Below are 18,955 nucleotides of genomic sequence, written 5' to 3' on the forward strand. Positions count from 1 at the left end.
AAAGATAGTATTCCTTACGTGGAGGTTTTTGTAAGAATTAAATGACCTAAAACATGTGTAATGGAGATAATATTTCGGTAAAATTACCTTCCATTTGAAGCTTAGCTATTGGGCTAGAGTGGGTAAGGAGGAGAACATGTCAAAGATAAACAATACTGGACACTAGTTAAGGGTAATGGAGACAGAGTTTATTGTCTATTGCAATAAGAGAGTCCAGTGTAAGCCGAGCTCATCTTTGGTCTGTGCAGAGGTGACTGGGTGTTTTAAAGGGAGAATGAGGGAGGAAGGAGGGTGGATGAGTGAGGACTGAGCAGGGTCAGGGAAATGGAAATTAACAAAAAGCAGGAAGGAGTGTTGGTCCCTGAAATCCACCTGGGTTTGCTAACTAAGCTATGTAAGTTGGGCTCCTGCCTCAACAAAATAGCCAATTCTTTACAGCCCTGAGATCTCCTGAGCAGCAACTCAGAGGAGTGAGGGGATTGCAGGACTCATGCTGGGGACATGGTCTTGAGCTGCAAGAAACATGCTTGAGTCTGTTCAGATCTCTTAGTTTGGGTGGGAGGCAGGGACAAAATGATTTGTGCTGAGGTTGCAGTCCTTATAGACCAAGATGGAGGCCTAGTAGAGAAAAGGATTCAGAGGGGCCTGCGTGTGGTCAAGGAGAGCAAGCTTGGGGGACAGAAGGACCCAGCACAGTGTCATCACAGCAAGGTGGCTGAGCCATGAGGATATTCAGAAAGAGACCCTTGGTCTTAGCTCTCAAGTAGGGTCACTGGGACTCAGAAGCCCAAGTTACCTCCTGCAGGTGGGGACTTGTAAGGCAGGGGAGTGGGACACTGGCCACATCAAGGTCCTCGTGATAAGGCAGGATGCAACCATGGCAACGCCTGGGGTGGGGTTTCCTGTCAGGGAGAGCCAGATGGAAAACACAACTGGGACTCTTCAAACAGCTTTATGGTGCCAGTGAGAGCACCAGTAAGGTGGAGTAGGTGGGACACACAAAAGACAACATGGCCGGGCTCACAATTCCGATAGCCATGGACATCGGCTGTGTATTCTAGCTGCACATCAGGTGGCCACAAACCTGGGCAGGCCAAGGACCAATGCTGAAACTCCATGTCATGTGATTCCCTCAGATGGCAGCTTAGGAAGAAAAGATGGCAGGAGGGGAAGAGAGGGGGCTGAGTCCAAAGATCGAGCACCACCTGTAGGGCTGCTTAAATTATCACACTGGCTTAAGTTTCAAACACATACACACATGGACAGACACAGAGACACAAACACAGACACACACTTCAATCTGGTGTGTGTGGGCTCACAAGAAATCACCCATAGATAAGATTTTACACTTCCGATGCAGATGTGAGTAAGCCAATTACCACACTAGCTCCCTGTTTCATTATACATTCTTATTTTCATTTCTGTGCTCATTATTCGAGCCTCAAGTCCAGTGCCTGGTACATGGTAGGCATTCATATTTTTATTGTCATTATCGCTCTTGTTTTCAATACAGTTTTCCATGGGAGACACTCTGGCTTCCAAATACCATGCATAATTCAATGCCAAGGTTTGAATTTGGTTTTGAGGACCTCCTTTGGCTTCTTTTGCTCACTGAAGGTAGTGAGGCTCGTCTGGACCTTCTCTATCCCGGGTCTGTCTTAGTTGTTGCTCAGGGACAGTCTGCTGAGCATTGGAGGGGCTGCCTCATGACATCGCTGACACCAAAACGATATCAAGTAACTCTTCAGACTTCAGTTTACTTATCTCTGAAATGATAATATAGAAGAAAATGATTTTTTAGAGGCTTTCAACTCTAGCTTTCTGCATTTATAACTCCTGCATTCATGGCAAGGACAGGCAGGACGATTTATGAGGAAGTCACAGATCAATGAGAGGCTCTCAGAGCCAGGTGAGAGGAGACAGGAGATGGGGGAGGAGAGCAGAGTCAAGAGAAGAGACGGGGAGGCTGAGGGGACTTCGTTGGATGTAGACCATCCAGTCCTGGCCACAGGCTCTAGTCAGAGGACTTTCATAAATTCGAAGGAGTTGTTCTTAAACCCTTCTCATCAACCCCACTCCCAGGAGGTGGTGATTAGTATCACGTCATCCATACTCTCTGCCACCCACTGCCTTTCACAAATCACATGGCTGAGGAGCTCCCAACACGATAGCGACGCATTAGTTATAAGCTTTTACTGGGTATTTTAATTTGAAATGTCTTAGTTCAGGCTTCTATAACAAAGTATCATAGACTGAGTGACTTCAAAACATCAAAAATTGGTTTCTCACAGTTCTGGAGGCTGGAAGTCTGAGCTTGGGGTGCCAGCATGTTTGGGTTCTGGTGAGGACTCCCTTTTGGTTTGCAGACAAGCTCCTTCTGGTTGTGTCCTCATATGGTAGCACAAGAATGAGAGAGCTCTTTGAGGTCTCTTTTATAAGGGTTTGAATCCCATTCCTGGGGGCACGACCCTCACAACCTAATCACCTCCCAAAGTCTGCACCTCCCAACACCATCACCTTGGGGGCTGGGTTTAAACATATGAATTTTGGAAGGACACAAATATTTAGTCCACAGCAAAGAGAAAATAGGAAGAAAAAGTCAAAAAAATAAATATAAAGAGAAACAAAGGAGGATGCGCTGTGAAACAGTGGACCTGTAGTTCTTATCTTTGAAATAATGGTGTTTCCCTCTCCATGAGGCCTGATGGCACAGCTGCCAACACTTCTCTCTGCTTCCCTACTTTCCTGTATCTTTGTTTTTACACAAACAGAAAGAACCTAATTAAGGTAAGCATTAGCGAATATGGACTTCATATCATAAATTAGATATAAAGTTAAATTAAGTCAGAAACTGAATTTTGAGAAAAATAAATATTCCCTAATGCTCAGATGTTTACTGAAAAACTATAGGCTGTGGAATTACATTCATCTGGAGTTGATTTTCTTCTACTCTTTTTTTTGTGACATATTTCGTGGAACAAACTTTTTGAGACTCAACTTCCTAGTTTAAAAGTGGAACTCAGTGTGATTAAGCACAGAAAACCCAGCAAAAAATACCACTTCTTAATGCAAAGGGAGATCGGCTCAGATCCTGCACCCACCCTCCCTGTTCTCAGATGGTGGTGGACTGGCATTTTCCCAGAACTTGAGAGAGGGACCAAGGAGGATATGGTGCTGAGAATATGTCCTTGAGAAAAAGCACCAGACGACCTTCCCTAGAGAGGTGGGGAGGTGGAGGGTTTACCTCTATGTCCCAGTATGCTTTCTCCCAATTCCTGGATCAGGCTGACAAAGGTCACTCCTGTCTCAGAAGTATTAGCCATGCAGGGTTCCCAAGATCGTCTCCAGCTGGATGATTCTTGCCTCACTCCAAGGCTGCCATACATGTCTTTCATTTGATCTCAGTTTCCTCGTCTGTGAAATTTGGGTAAAGCCCACTGGCAGATATGAGGCTGAGGTCTGGGAGGGCCTCTTTCACACGGCTGAGGCCTCAGCTGGGATGCTGACTCAGCAGGGAGGTATCCAGCTCTCTCCAGGTGTTCTCTCTTCCTCCAGGAAGCTAGTCTAGGCTGGGGCACATGATTATGAAATGGTCCCGCAGTGAGAGAACCTGGAGGCTCTAACCTGCTACACTTTTTAAGCATCTGCTTAGGTGTCATTGGCTATCGTCCCATTGACCAAAGCCAACTCAGAGGCAGTGCCAGGGAGCAATTACTGCAGGTGTGTATACAGAGAGGAGATTATAGTGGCCGTATTGCAAACATTTTACCAAGGGGATAATAACAGCTACCTACTAGGGTTATTTGAGGATTACATGCATGCGGCATTTAAAGCAGTGCCTGGAATACAGTAAGTACTAAATAAGGGTTTGCCATTGTTATTAACTCCTGGGGTCCCTCTCAGTGCTAAGGTCTGTTACACTAATGATTTTATCCAGAAATCTCATATTTTATCTTATTTTGGCTCTACCACAAACTAGTGGAGTTACTTGGAGCATGCAGATAACTTCTATTGGTTCTGGTTTCTTTTCAGTTTGTATGTATTTTTTTAGTTACACAAGTAATATATAAATACATGGCTATTATGGATACAAGGAAGAATGTAAAAGAATATAGAATAAAAAGTATAGTAACCATAATCATCACCCTGTCTTCAAACTCAGTTGTCATCCCTGTTAAAAATTTATTATTTAACCTTCCTTAAAGTTATATGTTATGTGTAACATAATGGAATATATATACAAAATCTATTTCATAAGTGTAAAATATGTATAGAAATATAGATATGTTTCACATATACTGTGTATGTCTATGTAGGCCTCTATATTACATAATTTATAAATTGCATTGCATAGTTTATTTACATAAAAGGGCCATACTCTGTTTAGTATACCATGAATTGCTTTTTACAATTAATATGTATTGGAGAACTTGTAATGATACGTATGAGCTGTACCATATATCTTTGTAAACTCCCTGCTGTTTCATGGTATGACAACACCTTGGTTTATTTAAATATTCCATATTAAGAAGTATTCAGTTTATTTCTATTTTTTTGTTCTTTTAAGCAGACTCATATATCATGTGGAAGGCTTGGAGTACATAATTTTTAAATTACCTTCCAATTTTACAATTGCTAGGTACTGATCAAGACCTTGGCACCAGACCAGAAATATCAGGACACTAATGAACTGTCTTATACTTACTATCACAGAATGCAGCAATCACTGGAGGCCAAATTCAGACGACTTAGTGAGTCTCCAGGCACAAATCGCTGAGAGCTACTTTACTCTGTGCTTTTAAGTTTTTACTGTATAAAATCTTCATATTCTGGATTAAGTGGGCAATGATGTCCCCCATCTGCAGGAACCTCAACTATGTCATTGCCACCCCATTTGCTGATGTGGGTCATGGCATGTATATCACTCAGGCACTGTGTCCACACACTTGTCCCCGAGGGCCAACAGAGGAAACCTGCCTGACCTGCTCTACCAGGTTCCTCCTGGGAACTTCAGTGGATGGTCTTGAGGGCCAGAGTCATTTTGGATAGTTTTAAGAAGGTAGTATGTGCTAAAGCATGACTGACAGAAATAATAAGTTAACATTTATGAGAGAAACCTCAGTCTTGGAGTTTTGGTAGGCAGACAGCCAACAGAAATTGTTTTGTGGATGAAATATTTCTTAAAAATAGCTCTCCCAGCTCAGCCTAATGCAATTAAAGTTAGTGATGTACATAATAAGAAAACCGGGAGCTCTCCCTGCTAATAACCACTGTGGAAACAAGGCAATACATTCCATTAATTTAATATACACTTTCATAGTCCCTTGGTAATAGAAGTATAATTAAAATGATATGCTTTGATAAGCTTTTCTTTCCAAAATGAAAATTTTTAAGTACAGGTGTATATATATATATATATATTCTGTAATTATTACTCATTGTACATTTATTTTGGTCTCTTCTTCCATGCCATCCTTCCCTGCAAAAAAAAAAATTCCTTAAAGTTGAATCCTTCTGACAACAGTACTGACAAACTTCCTGATACTGGAAGCTGGTTGAAGAAGAGCTATCAAGAGCATGGGAATAACTGCTGAAAGCAAAGCAGGTGGGGGGATTTTGGATTGACTTTGGGTTTATTTAAGATTTTTATTCTAACAACATATAAAAAGGTGCCTTGTTCCTGGACTTCTCACCCCGCAGAACTGTGAGAAATAAATTTCTGTTGTTTATTAAAAAAAAAAATGTTCAATTCAACTTATCAATGAAAAGAACACAAGACTTGAGAATTCCCTGGTGGTCCAGCAGTCCAGACTGCATGCTTCCACTGCCACTGGCTGGGTTTGATCCCTGGTCTGGGAATTAAGATCCTGCAAACTGCGCAGTCGTGGCCAAAAAAAAAAACCAAAAACCAAAAAACAAAACAAAACAAAAAAACCTTAACAATCAAAAGGACTGAAGACAAAACAGTGACATTAAGAAAATGGACTTCCATTTATGAACAACCAGATAAGCTACCCTTTCTGACCATATGATTTCAAGAAACATTAAAATTGATGTGATATAGATTATTTAAATAAAATAAAAATAGCTCTGCTCTGTTTGAACTCTATTTTAAGGTACATGAAGTTAATCTTTCTATGCCCCCAACTATGCATGAACATCCACCCATTTGAATCAACTCAAAAAGAAATTCAAAAGTTATGTCCCATTAAAATATTGTAATAAAAAGATATTTTCCAAGGGAAGGACTACTGATGTGTGGGTAAGTTTGAACTAAGATGTAAAATCTGATGAGAAATCAGAATATTGATATAGAACGTTGCTGGCCTTTTTCTGTGGCAACACTGATAATGATGCTTGTGGGATCCACCATTGTCTACTACACTGTATCATATCCCAGATGCAAGACACCAGCTGAACCTGTCAAAATCTCCAAAATAGATTGAGATTCTGATGCCATCTCAGCCCCTTCACTGCTAAAATCTTCATCCAAGCAGCCCTTGTCTCCTGCCTTGACTATTACAATAAACTTTCAATGGGATTCTAGCTCCCACTCTTGCTGCCGAGGGAAAAGAGTCAGCTGTGGACACTTCATTCTCAAAAACACTGCAGTGGCTTCCCTTCTCACCCAGGTTAAATGCCGTAAAGCCCTACACAACCACTCTTCCTCTCCCTCTTCCACTGCCAACCGCATCCTTTTATTCCCAGCCCACACTCTGCTCACACAGATCCACCTCTGCTGGTTTCCTTGAAATTGTTCAAAACATGCTTTCTCCCAGACATCTCAATGCCTTGCGTCCTCAAATTATTTGTCACTGCTCAAATTTTGCTTTGTAAGAAATGCCAGTGCAGTGTGCCCTAAAAAACAACTCCATCACATCAATCTTCATTTCTCATATTTATTCTCTATTTTTGAAATAATCCTTAGCACACCTGACTTATTATGCATATTTCTTTCTCATCCATCTCTCCTCATTCAAATCTATGCTCCCTGAAAAAGGATATTTTTTTTTCCTGTCATATCCCTGGTACCTAGAATAATGCCTTGCACATACTATACTGGCTGTTAAATAAACACTAGTTGGAAACATTAATTTTACTTCTTTCATTTCATTATAGTTTGATAGATTTAGTGCTTTCTAAAAATTCACAAAACCCATATCCCATCATGAGCAGCTCGAGCCTGTTGGTAACACAAATCTTGAGATACTTTATCACCACAATTTTGTGGATTCATTATCAGGCTTAAAGATTACTTATGTGTTTGGACCACACATTCTTCCATAAGTGTTCTTCATTAAAAATATGAAATAAAATTTGCTGATTATACCTACCAAATTCAACATAAAATCAGTCATCATGCACATTATATGGTACATGATTTTCATACCTATCAAATAAACTTGCTTTTTTAAGCTCAGTTTGAAAGATGACTAATACATTTTGACATAGAATTAGCCGTGCACTGATTATATCTTTCACTTGATTACTAATCTTAAATTAGCATGGATCTCTTTTCTGATTGGTAATTTAGAAAAGCTTTCTCAATGTAGAAATATATTTTCTCTTGATTGAAAACAATTCTAGTCTTTTGAAATAAATTGTGAAATACCATTTATAGTATTAGAAATTTAAATGTGTATTTGTGCTGTATGTTGGATGTGTCCTCATATTTTTAAACGTATAACATATCTTCAGAATAACCATAGTGACAAGGGAACATGAAACACTTTATTTTGGCGATATTTTGCAGGTAAATATTGAAGGAGCAAGCCTTATGGATCAGTTCATATGTAAATTAAATGGTCTGCACCTGTTGCCTCAAATTCTTACTTAGCAATTAACCTTATTTAGTCTACTGCAATTTTATAATTACATTAAATAATTCGTCTGTTTCTTAAATTTGGTGTACTTGTCTTATCTCACCAACTTGATTCTAAGTTTCTAGATGACTGGAACCATAGCACACCTACAGCTTTGCACTGAATGAAACCACAGCTGATGGTATTGTAAATGTGCTTTTGTTAGCAATATAAATAATAATAAAGTGTCAAATGATATATAAACTCGACATTATACAAAAGCTTTGTTTATTTTTCCACTCAACCCTTTAAAATTGGTATCATTTCTATTTTATAGATGAGAAAACTGAGATCAGCTTTATGTATGTCAATGGTCCCCTGGTCACAATTTATGATTATTAAATCTAGAGCTCTTTCCACTACACGAAACCTGCTTTGCAATATTTCAGGGCCATTCACAAGATGTCACGGATACCTTTGGCTGGTAGGTCCTCTTCTTCACTGGAGTTTTTGTGAATGGAATAGCACTCACTCTACCTGTTCTGCTGCCTCATTTACAATCAATTTGCTTTTCTGCCTTTTCAGCATATCTTTATGCATCACTAACCACTGGATTGAACACTTTGCAGAAAAGCAGAGATAATATCCACAAAAAGTTAAGAAACTTAAAAAAAAAAAAGAAAAAAAAAAACCTCAGAGTCACTAACAGAAGAAATGAATGATTTGAGTCTGAAGGTGCAAATGCCAACTACTGACAAGATTGACTTACAGGTGAAACAAACCATAGACAGTGAATCAAAACATCTGCCTGTTAAAATTTCATCAAAAGCACTCCACTACAGCTTTTTAGAAATATTTTGCTAACAGTCCCCCATAGCATCAACTGTGTGGTTGTCACATTCAATGGTAATACGTTTGCTGGAAAGAGGCCAATAGACACAGAGGGTGTAATGTTTCTTTAATGGCAAAAGATGTGGAAAATTCAGAATATGACCGCAGAATCAGGAGATGATAAAACATGCTCCCAGACAGAATTGGCTTCTAAGCATCCTCAAAGTTTGCTATGACAATGAAGTATAAGGATGTTACTACCTAAGTGGAGTGAGGGTTTTGCTAGGTAAAATAATTTTTGTCATTCTGAAGGCAGACTCATTTTCTCTTGATAGTTCTGGAGACTCTGCCTCCTCTGAGGAGCTGCATATAATTCATGTGGAACAAACTCAGCAAAATCCTCAGTGACTGTGCATCCAGCAACGTTAAGGGATTGGAGGTCATCTCCTGGGGGTCATTCCTCAGCAGGCCAGATGTTGGCTCTGTCTGAGAGCCACTTTGGAAGCAATGCAAGGAATTCTTTAAAGTGCCTATCTGCATAGACAAAATCAATGTGCATCTCAACTTATTGCTCTAATTGTGTGTTCAGAGGTTTGAAATTTTGATGGTCTCGCTATACACTAATTATCTGTGCCCCTCTAAAATTCATATGTTGAGACCTTAACCCCCAGTATGATGGGTCTTTGGGAGGTGATCAGGTCATGAAGGTGGAGCCCTCATGATGGGATTAGTGCCCTTATAAAAGAGACCCCAGAGAGCTCCTTTCCCCTTCTACCACGTGAGGACACAGTGAGAAGACGGCTGTCTATGAACTGGGAAGCAGGGTCTCACCAGACACTGGGTCTGCCAGTATCTTGATCTTGGACTTTCAAGCCTTCAGAACTGTGAGAAATAAATTTATTTGGCTTATAAAGTACCCAGCCTGTAGTGTTTTGTTATAGCAGCCTGAATAGACTAAGTCTCTAAGAGTTTGCCAAATGGGAAGAAAGAAATATTGAGATGCAAAATTATCGTCTGGGTGAAGAAGTTTGCCACATGAATTTTGCTTGCTGCTGTTGCAATACACTTGGAAAGGGAGCTGATTTGAGTTTGGCCTCATGGTAATGCTGCAATAATATTAACCCTGTATTACAGTTGACAATCAAGAGAGGTTTATTTATGACTAGAGCCCAGAATGTCTTACAGAATTCTCCACTGCTGAACGGAAACATTTCTGGAAAATAGTCTCTTTAAGTGAGGTCTAATGAATTTTGTTACTGACAGAGAGATGGTGCCATTTGTATTTTTCCAGTAGTGCAGCAGTGACATATTTCACACTTTGGTCCCTCAGAACTACATCACTAGCTGTGTGGCTGTAGGACTGAAAAAGGCGTGGTCTCAGAGGTGAAATAAGAACTGTACAATTTCACTTGTCTAGAGTAAAAAGACTGGATCTGAGGCTTCTTGGGGTATTTCTAGTTTTAACATCTAACATTCCCTGAAAGTTCATTTTAGTAACTTCTGGGGCAGGGTTTAAATATATTTTCTAAAAATATATTTTTTAAAAATATGACTTTTTAACCAAATATGTAATCTACCTTTACTATAGTCTGTATTCACACACACACACAAACACACGTGCACACTGAGAGACTCATTTCAAGGAACTGGTTCCCATGATTGTAAACGTTGCTGGTCTGAGACTTTTAAGGCAGGAATTTCCGTCAGGAGTTGGTGCTGCTGTCTTGAGGCAGAATTTCTTCTCTAGGAAGCCTTAGTTTGTTCTCCTAAGCCCTTTCAACCTACTGGATGAAGCCCACTCACATTATCGAGGAAAATCTCCTTTAATTAAAATCAACTGATTATAGCTTTTCAGCACTCTGAAGAATCACCTAGATTTGCATTGGATTGGATGACTATGTGCTACAGTCCAGCCAAACTGACACATAAAACTAAGGATTGCAGGATATAAAGAGAAGAAAAAAAAAATCCCAAACCTTGACCATTAGTTTAATTCACTTTAAAATGAATAAATTCTTTACCATGGTGGTAATACTTAGATTTTTTGGACTTCAGTCATTAAAACTGATCTCTATTGCTCTTCTGGAAGCTGGAGGAGGACATTGCAGCAATCTGTGCTGGGAAATTTTCTGGAAAAGAGCCTCTCTTCTTTCCAACCCTGTGTTTTCCAGTTGCAGTAGACAATGTCCTCCTGACTTGAAGTGTGGGGTGGGAATTGGTTATCCTCCTGCCACCAGGTGATCCCTTATTCCTGAGCTTATCTTTTAGTTCACAGGAAGGCCAGAGGACCAGTTCACAGGTAAGATTGTGTCTGAGTTTCCCAGTTCTTCTCTTGCTTCATTGAACAGAAAGTCAGGAGGTAGGAGGCAGAGTGTAGTAGAAGGAGAAAGCCTTTGTTATGTAAAACCTGTAATCCCTCCTTATTCCTCCCTCCCTTCCTTCTTTCCAAGACCATTCCTCAGGCAACTCTGAGCTCTGGAGCTTCCATTCCCTAGAACATTGGACACACAGATGTGCAGAGGATGGTTCCTTCCCTCTGGAAACGCTCTCGTGTTTAGGGTCTCTGTTGACTGCATTTCATTTTTTAAAAATAATAATTACCAACTGTTAGGATTATTCATTGATATAAGGATAAAAAAATAAGTCTGATATGAAGTAAGTATTTAGAATGAAGAAAAGAAGGAAAGAGGGAAGGAAGGAAGAAAGGAAGGAAGGGAGGAAGGAAGAGAGGAGGGAAAGAGGAAGGTGGGGGAGGGAGGAAGGGGTCCAACAGGGAATGGCCTTTGTCCCAACACCAAAGGCTATTATTACACTATGTGCACCTATCATATTACTATCTGGACCCCAGAAAATCCAGGTTAGTTCCTGGCCTTTTGAAAAAATTTGAAGACTCTGGTTTGAACCAACTTAGAATTGACAAATCATATCTGGACCTGAGCCAGTCTTGGAAATATTGTAAGTTTGTACTGAATTTGCTTTATTTCTAGGCAAGATGCATGCCTTAACCTTAAAAAGGCTAACAATTTAATTTGCTAACAATCCAAATATTTTCTTTTTTTTTTTTTTTTTAGATTTCGTATATATGTGTTAGTATACGGTATTTGTTTTTCTATTTCTGACTTACTTTACTCTTTATGAGAGACTCTAGGTCCATCCACCTCACTACAAATAACTCAATTTCATTTCCTTTTATGGTGGAGTAATATTCCATTGTATATATGTGCCACATCTTCTTTATCCATTTATCTGTCAATGGACACTTAGGTTGCTTCCATGTCCTGGCTATTGTAAACAGTACTGCAACGAACACTGTGGTACATGACTCTTTGAATTATGGTTATGCCCACTAGTGGGAGTGCTGGGTCGTATGGCAGTTCTATTTTTAGTTTTTTAAGGAACCTCCATAGTGGCTGTATCAATTTACATTCCCACCAAGTGGGCAAGAGGGTTCCCTTTTCTCCACATCCTCTCCAGAATTTATTGTTTGTAGATTTTTTGATGATGGCCATTCTGACCTGTGTGAGGTGGCACGACATTATAGTTTTGATTTGCATTTTTCTAATGATTATTGATGTTGAGCATCCTTTCATGTGTTTGTTGGCAATCTGCATATCTTCTTTGGAGAAATGTCTGTTTAGGTCTTCTGCTCATTTTTGGATTAGATTGTTTTCTTGGTATTGAGCTGCATAAGCTGTTTGTATATTTTAGAGATTAATCACTGGTCAGTTGCTTCATTTGCAAATATTTTCTCCCATTCTGAGGGTTGTCTTTTCATCTTGTTTATGGTTTCCTTTGCTGTGCAAAAGTTTTTAGGTTTCATTACGTCCCATTTTTTAATTTTTGTTTTTATTTCCATTTCTCTAGGAGGCGGGTCAAAAAGGATCTTGCTGTGATTTATGTCATAGAGTGTTCTGCCTATGTTTTCCTCTAAGAGTTTGATAGTGTCTGGCCTATAGATTTAGGTCTTCAATCCATTTTGAGTTTATTTTTCTGTATGGCGTTAGAGAGTGTTCTAATTTCATTCTTTTATGTGTAGCTGTCCAGATTTCCCAGCACCACTTACTGAAGAGGCTGTCTTTTCTCCATTGTACATTCTTGCCTCCTTTATCAAAGATAAGGTGACCATATGTATGTGGGTTTATCTCTGGGCTTTCTATCTTGTTCCACTGATCTATATTTCTGTGTTTGTGCCAGCACCATACTGGCTTGATTACTGTAGATTTGTAGTATAGTCTGAAGTCAGGGAGTCTGATTCCTCCAGCTTCGTTTTTCTTTCTCAAGATTGCTTTGACTATTCGGGGTCTTGTGTTTCCATATGAATTGTGAATTTTTTGGTTCTGCTTCTGTGAAAAATGCCATTGGTAGTTTGATAGGGATTTCACTGAACCTGTAGATTGCTTTGGGTAGTATAGTCATTTTTGCAATATTGATTCTTCCAATCCCAGAACATGGTATATCTCTCCATCTGTTTGTATCATCTTTCATTTCTTTCATCAGTGTCTTAGAGTTTACTGCATACAGACCTTTTTTCTCCTTAAGTAGGTTTATTCCTAGGTATCTTATTCTTTTTATTTATTTGCAGAGGTAAATGGGAGTGCTTCATTAATTTCTCTTTCATATTTTTCATCATTATTCTATAGGCATGCAAGATATTTCTGTGCATTAATTTTGTATCCTGCTACTTTACCAAATTCATTGATTAGCTCTAATAGTTTTCTGGTAGCACCTTTAGGATTCTCTATGTATAGTATCATGTCATCTGCAAACAGTGACAGCTATACTTCTTCTTTTCCAATTTGGATTCCTTTTATTTATTTTTCTTCTCTGATTGCTGTGGCTAAAACTTCCAAAACTATGTTGAAAAATAGTGATGAGAGTGGGCAGCCTTGTCTTGTTCCTGATCTTAGTGGATATGGTTTCAGTTTTTCACCATTGAGGATGATGTTGGCTGTGGGTTTGTCATTTATTATGTTGATGTAAGTTCCATCTATGCCTACTTTTGGAGGGTTTTTATCATAAATCGGTGTTGAATATTGTCAAAAACTTTCTCTGCATCTATTGAGATTATCATATGCTTTTTATCCTTCAGTTTGTTAATATGGTGTGTCACATTGATTGATTCACATATACTGAAGAATCCTTGCATTCCTGGGATAAACCCCACTTCATCATGGTGTATGATCCTTTTAATGTGCTGCTGGATTCTGTTTGCTAGTATTTTGCTGAGGATTTTTGCATTTATGTTCATTCGTGATATTGGCCATAGTGTTCTTTTTTTGTGACATCTTTGTCTGCTTTTGGTATCAGTATGATGGTGGCCTTGTAGAATGAGTTTGGGAGTGTTCCTCCCTCTGCTATATTTTGGAAGCATTTGAGAAGGATAAGTGTTAGCTCGTCTCTAAATGTTTGATAGAATTTGACTGTCAAGCCATCTGGTCCTGGACTTTTGTTTGTTGAGAGATTTTTAATCACAGTTTCAATTTCATTACCTGTGATTGGTCTGTACATATTTTCTACTTCTTCCTGGTTCAGCCTTGGAAGGTTATATCTTTCTAAAAATTTGTCCATTTCTTCCAGGTTGTCCATTTTATTGGCAATATTGTTTATCTTCTCAAAGAACAAGCTTTTAGTTTTATTGATCTTTGCTATTGTGTCCTTCATTTCTTTTTCATTTATTTCTGATCTGATTTTTATGATTTCTTTCCTTCTTCTAACTTCAGGGAATTTTTGTTCTGCTTTCTGTAATTGCTTTAGTTGTAAGGTTAGGTTGTTTATTTGAGATATTTTTGTTTCTTGAGCTAGGAATGTATTGCTATAAACTTCCCTCTTAGAACTGCTTTTACTGCATCCCATGGGTTTTGGATCATCATGTTTTCATTGTCATTTATCTTTAGGTATTTTTTTATTTCCTCTTTGATTTCTTCAGTGATCTCTTGGTTATTTAGTAGTGTATTAGTTAGCCTCCATGTGTTTGTATTCTTTATGTTTTTTTTTCCTGGAATTGATATCTAGTCTCATAGCATTGTGGTCAGAAAAGATACCTGATATGATTTCAATTTTCTTAATTTTACCAAGGCTTGATTTGTGACCCAATATATGATCTATCCTAGAGAATGTTCCATGAGCACTTGAGAAGAAAGTGTATTCTGTTGTTTTTGGATGGAATGTCCTATAAATATCAATTAAGTCCATCTTGTTTAATGTATCATTAAAGCTTATGTTTCCTTATTTATTTTCATTTTGGATGATCTGTCATTGGTGAAAGCATGGTGTTAAAGTGCCCTATTACTATTGTGTTACTGTCTATTTACCCTTTTATGACTGTTAGCTTTTGCCTTATATATTGAGGTGATCCTATATTGGGCACATAAATATTTACAGTTGTTCTATCTTCTTCTTGGATTGATCCCTTGATCATTATGTAGTGTCCTTCTTTGTCTCTTGTAATAGTCTTTATTTTAAAGTCTATTTTTTCTGATATGAGAATTGCTACTCCAGCTTTCTTTTGATTTCCATTTGCATGGAATATATTTTTCCATCTCCTCACTTTCAGTCTGTATGTGTCCCTAGGTCTGAAGCCAATCTCTTGTAGACAGCATATATACGGCCTTTATTTTTGTATCCATTCAGCCAGTCTATGTCTTTTGGTTGGAGCATTTAAACCATTTACATGTAAGGTGATTATTGATATGTATTTTCCTATACCATTTTCTTAATTGTTTTGGGTTTGTTATTGTAGGTCTTTTCTTCCTCTTGTGTTTCTTGCCTAGAGAAGTTTCTTTAGCATTTGTTGTAAAGCCGGTTTGGTGGTGCTGAATTCTCTCAGCTTTTGCTTGTCTGTAAAGGTTTTAATTTCTCCATAAAATCTGAATGAGATCCTTGTTGGTTAGATTAATCTTGGTTGTAGGTTTTTCCCTTTCATCACTTTAAATATGTCCCGCCACACCCTTCTGGTTTGCAGAGTTTCTGCTGAAAGATCAGCTGATAACCTTATGGGGATTCCCTTGTATATTACTTGTTGCTTTTCCCTTGCTGTTTTTAATATTTTTCTTTGTATTTAATTTTTGATAGTTTGACTAATATGTGTGTGGGCATGTTTCTGCTTGGATTTATCCTGTATGGGACTCTCTGCACTTCCTGGTCTTGATTATTTCCTTTCCCATATTAGGGAAGTTTTCAATTATAATCTCTTCAAATATTTTCTCAGTCCCTTTCTTTTTCTCTTCTTCTTCTGGGACACCTATAATTTGAATGTTGGTACGTTTAATGCTGTCCCAGATCTCTGAGACTGTCCTCAATTCTTTTCATTGTTTTGTCTTTATTCTGCTCTGCGGGAGTTATTCCCACTCTTTTATCTTCCAGGTCACTTATCTGTTCTTCTGCCTCAGTTATTCTGCTTTTGATTGCTTCTAGAGAATTTTAATTTCATTTATTGTGGTGTTCATCATTGTTTGTTAGCTCTTTATTTCTTTTAGGTCCTTGTTAAATGTTTCTTGTAATTTATCCTTTCTACTTCCAAAATTTTGGATCATCTTTACTACCATTTCTCTGAATTCTTTTTCAGGTAGACTGCCTATTTCTTCTTCATTTGTTAGGTCTGGTGGATTTTTGCCTTTCACCTTCATCTGCTGTGTGTTTCTCTGTCTTCTCATTTTGCTTAACTTACTGTGTTTGGAGTCTCCTTTTCGCAGGCTGCAGGTTCATAGTTCCCATTGCTTTTGGTGCCTGCCCCCAGTGGGTAAGGTTTGTTCAGTGGGTTGTGTAGTATTCCTGGTGGAGGGGACTGGTGTCCGTGTTCTGATGGATTAGGCTGGATCTTGTCTTTCTGGTGAGCAGGACAACATCTGGTGGTGTCTTTTGGGGTATCTGTGAACTTACTATGATTTTAGGTATCCTCTCTACTAATGGGTGGGGTTGTATTCCTGTTTTGCTAGTTGTTTGACATGGGGTGTCCGGCACTGGAGTTTGCTGGTCATTGAGTGGAGCTGGGTCTTAGCATTGAGCTGGAGATCTCTGGGAGACCTCTCACTGCCTGTTATTACATGGGGCTGGGAGGTCTCTGATGGTCCAATGTCCTGAACTCAGATATCCCACCTCAGAGGCTCAGGCCTGACACCTGGCTGGCACACAAAGACCCTTCCAGCACATGGCTCAGAAGAAAAGGGAGGAAAAAAAAAAATGAAAGAAAAATAAAATAAATAAAATAAAGTTATTAAAATAAAAAAATTAAGTAATTAAAAAAAAGAAGAGAGCAACAAAACCAATAAACAAATCCACCAATGATAACAAGCACTAAAAACTATACCAAGCTAAACATAAAAATTAGAAACTAGTCTGTCGCAGACAGCAAATCCCAAGTCTATATTTGCTCCCAGAGTGTACCACCTCAGTTTTGGGATGATTTGTTGTCTATTCAGGTATTCCACAGATGTTGATTTTGCAGATTTAATCTGCTGCTCCTGAGGCTGCACAGAGAAATTTCCCTTTCTCTTCTTTGTTTGCATAGCTCCTGGGGTTCAGGGTTGGATTTGGCCTCTCCTCTGCATGTAGGTTGCCTTCTGGCATCTGTTCTTCGGCCAGACAGGAGAAGGTTAAAGGAGCGCCTGATTAAGGGGCTCTGGCTCACTCAGGCTGGGGGAAAGGAGGGTTACAGAATGTGGTGTGAGCCTGTGGTGGCAGAGGCCAGCATGATGTTGCAACAGCCTGAGGCATGCCGTGTGTTCTCCTGGGGAAGTTGTCCTTGGGTCACAGGACCCTGGGCTGCACAGGCTCCCGGGAGGTGAAGTGTGGATAGTGACCTGTACTTGCACACAGGCATTTTGTTGGCTTCAGCAGAAGCCTTAGAGTCTCATGCCCGTCTCTAAGGCTTCAGCAGAAGCCTTAGAGTCTCATGCCCGTCTCTGGAGCTCTTTTAGGCAGTGCTCTGAATCTCCTCGCCTCGCGCACCCCAAAAAATGGTCTCTTGCTTCTTAGGCAGGTCCAGACCTTTTCCCAGACTCCCTTCCAGCTAGCTGTGGTGCACTAGACCCCTTCAGGCTGTGTTCACACAACCAACCCCAGTCCTCTCCCTGGGATCTGACTTCCAAAGCCCGAGCCTTAGCTCCCAGCCCCCACCTGCCCCGGCAGGTGAGCAGACAAACCTCTAGGGCTGGTGAGCACTGGTTGGCACTGATCCTTTGTGTGGGAATCTCTCCACTTTGCCCTCTGCACCCCTGTTGCTGTGCTCTCCTCTATGGCTCCGAAGTTTCCCCCTCCACCCACCCCCCATCTCCACCAGTGAAGGGGCTTCCTAGTGGGTGGAAACTTTTCCTCCTTCACAGCTCCTTCCCACTGGTGCAGGTCCCATCCCTATTCTTTTTCCTCTGTTTTTCCTTTTTTCTTTTGCCCTACCCAGGTAAGTGGGGAGTTTCTTGCCTTTTGGGAAGTCTGAGGTCTTCTGCCAGCATTCAGAAGGTGTTCTGTAGGAGTTGTTCCACAGGTAGATGTATTTGTGGGGAGGAAGGTGATATCCACATCGTACTCCTCCACCATCTTGAGGGTCTTCTCTCAAATATTTTCTTTACAAAATTTGCCCTTATACAAATTAATTCATCTACACAGTGTGCATGCACATAAAAGTAGGACATATACTTTACTTCTATTAAATAAAATACTGATTTTAAATAGAACTAAATTAATCTCCCTTTTTAGATTCCATTTTAATTTTGGAGTCCATGTACTTTCCTAATTTACTAGGAAGACCTTAGATTCCTGGGCCCCTTGTGAAATATCCACAAAGTGCCTCTGTGAGTCAAGCTTCTTCTTGGTAATGAATATATCTGATGTTACCATTACAGGAATGTGTACACATACATATGGAAAATTCACATCTATGTAGAACAATGTTTGGAAACAAAGCTCACATTCTTTTAATGTGTTTTAATACTTTTCTTTTGTGTTATCAAAACTATTCTAATAATTATTCTACCAGAGTGAGCAATTCTGTGTGTGTTGTGTGTGTGGGAAGGGTGGTATGTGTGAGTGAGCAAGCGGTTTGTATTTTAGTGTGTGTTTGTGTGGTGTCATGTGTGGGTGAGTGAGTGGTGTGTGTGTGCAAGTGTGTGGTGTGAAGGTGTGTGCACAAACACATTTAAGGGCCAGGCCACATGGGTTTTGATGGATGAATTTCTATCTAAACTTTAATCATCACTCCCCATGCACTGCTCCCTGCTTATTATTCAGTTTAATTCATTTTACGTAGTGGAGATTTGAAAGAGGTGGCTAGGTGGCCTTCTTTCAGAAGCAAGTGGGTCATAAAAGGACGTGTGTGCGCGGTGGTTGGG

The sequence above is a fragment of the Delphinapterus leucas genome, chromosome 13 (genome assembly GCF_059928025.1).
Source record: "Delphinapterus leucas isolate spDelLeu-1000000601 "Yukka" chromosome 13, BTC_Dleu_Yukka2, whole genome shotgun sequence".
Classification (NCBI taxonomy): Eukaryota; Metazoa; Chordata; class Mammalia; order Artiodactyla; family Monodontidae; genus Delphinapterus; species Delphinapterus leucas.